The sequence below is a fragment of the Furipterus horrens genome, unplaced genomic scaffold (genome assembly GCF_987537825.1).
Source record: "Furipterus horrens unplaced genomic scaffold, mFurHor1.1.pri manual_scaffold_8, whole genome shotgun sequence".
NCBI lineage: Eukaryota > Metazoa > Chordata > Mammalia > Chiroptera > Furipteridae > Furipterus > Furipterus horrens.
In genome coordinates this window covers 17,174,967-17,177,035 of record NW_028327178.1, presented here as the reverse complement: position 1 = coordinate 17,177,035, position 2,069 = coordinate 17,174,967, and the positions used below count along the sequence as shown (strand labels likewise).

The 2,069-nt window shown below is 51.1% G+C and overlaps 1 pseudogene; it reads left to right on the top strand.

The window, feature by feature from the left end:
• The first annotated feature begins 696 nt into the window (after nucleotides 1-696).
• LOC150002570 (keratin, type I cytoskeletal 18 pseudogene) lies at nucleotides 697-1,861 on the top strand (annotated as a pseudogene).
• Nucleotides 1,862-2,069: the final 208 nt, after the last annotated feature.

The window sequence follows — 2,069 nt, the reverse complement described above, 5'->3', positions numbered from 1 at the left end:
CCCAGAGAAGGACACAGGCCTTCAGGTTCCTTAGGAAATAGCATGGAGTAAAGAATTTATCCAAGCCAATCTGGATTTGTTCAGTTCTGTTTGAATTTGACCCTCTGATTCTGTTCTGTTTAATGAATTGAATTGCTGGGTACTTGCTATTTGGAGAGGACAAAAAAGAGACAAAAGAGAATATGTTCTCTTTCTTAAGGACCTGATAGAAATATAAGAGGTACATAATGCCAGTTTGGATAATGCACTCACTTGGGGCTATAGAAATTGTGTGTGTGAGAGAGAGAGGGAGAGATTTAAAGATGGGGGCTACTTCACTGAAGATTGAGATCTGGCTGGTCGCTGAAAACAGGCAGGACTTGGATAAAGCAAAGGCATGTGCGAGACCCTCTGGGCTCAGCAAATAGTGGCAGCCACGTGTGGAGAGGGCGATGAACCCGGCCTGGGTGTGCAACAACAAGGAGAGGATCTTACCCAGAGGTGCACCAAGGACTTTCTGGAGAGGCAGCAAAACTGAGTGCTAAAAGAAGCATTTAGATTACTGCTTGAAACTGAGGCTTGGCTTCTCACATTCCTCCCTGAACAACATGAGCTTCAGCTTGCCCACAAACTGCCAGACCCTGGCTTCGTGCAGCCTCCCAGTCACTGGGTCTGGCTGGCCAGCAGCATGGCCAGCATCTATGCAGGTGCAGGGGCATGGGCTTGGGCTCCCGGATCTCCCTGTCACATTCCACCAGCGTGCGAGGCAGCTGGGGGTCTGGGGACCTGGCTGCAGTGGTGGCCGGGGGTCTGGTGAGCATAGGGACCATCCAGAGGTAGAAGAAGACTTTGCAATGCCACAGTGACTGCCTGGTCTCTGACCTGGAGAGGGTGAGAAGCCTGGAGGCTGATACTCAGAGACTGGAGAGAGAAATCTGGGAACACCTGGAGGAAAAGGGACCCCAGCTCAGAGCATGGGGGCATTGTTTCAAGACCATTGAGGACCTGAGGGTTCAGATCTTTGCAAGTTCTGTTGATAATGCCTGCATCATTCTGCAGACTGACAGTGCCTGTCTTGCTGCTGATGACTTCAGAGTCAAGCATGAGACGGAGCTGGCCATATGCCAGTGTATGGAGAGGGACATCAGTGGGCTCCGAAAGGTAACTGATGACCCCAATATCACTTGGCTGCAGCTGGAGATAGAGATCGAGGCTCCCAAGGAGAAGCTGCTCTTCATGAAAAAGAACCACAAAGAGGAAGTAAGTGGTCTACGAAACCAGACTGGTTGACTGTGGAGTTGGATGCTCCCAAATCTCAGGGCCTCAGCAAGATGATGACGGACATCCAGGCCCAGTATGACGAGCTGGCTCAGAAGAACCGAGAGGGGCCAGACAAGTACTGGCCCCATCAGGTTGAGGGGAGCACCACGGTAGCCACCTCGCAGACTGCTGAGATAGGAGCTGCTGAGCTGATGCTCACGGAGGTGAGAGGTATGGCTCAGTCCTTGGAGATCAATCTGAGCACCATGAGAAATCTGCAGGCCAGTTTGGAGGACAGCCTGAGGGAGGCGGAGATGCGCTATGCCAGGCAGATGGACAGTTCAAGGGGATCCTGCTGCACCTGGAGTCAGAGCTGACTCAGCCACAGGCAGAGGGGCAGCACCAGGCCGTGGATTACGAGGTACTGCTGAACATCAAGGTCAAGCTGGAGGCTGAGATCAACGCCTACCGCTGCCTTCTGGAAGAAGGGGAGGAATTCAATCTTGGTCACACCCTGGACAACCACCACGCCATACAATCCATCCAAAAGACCACCACCTACAGGACCGTGGATGGAAAAGTGGCATCTGAGGTCAACAACACCAAAGTTCTAAGGCATTAAAGGCAGCAGAAGTGGGGCACCCCTTGGGGGAGGGGCAGGAAGCTAATCAAGAATTCAGAGATTTAAAATAAAGTGGCATTTACACACAAATCCATATTGACTTAAACAAATGGTTGGATAATAGAATACATGCAGTAGAAGAGACAAGATTTTCTTACAGAAGTCCAAACAATGTATGGTGATACTTTCTCCTCCAAGAGGGGCACCT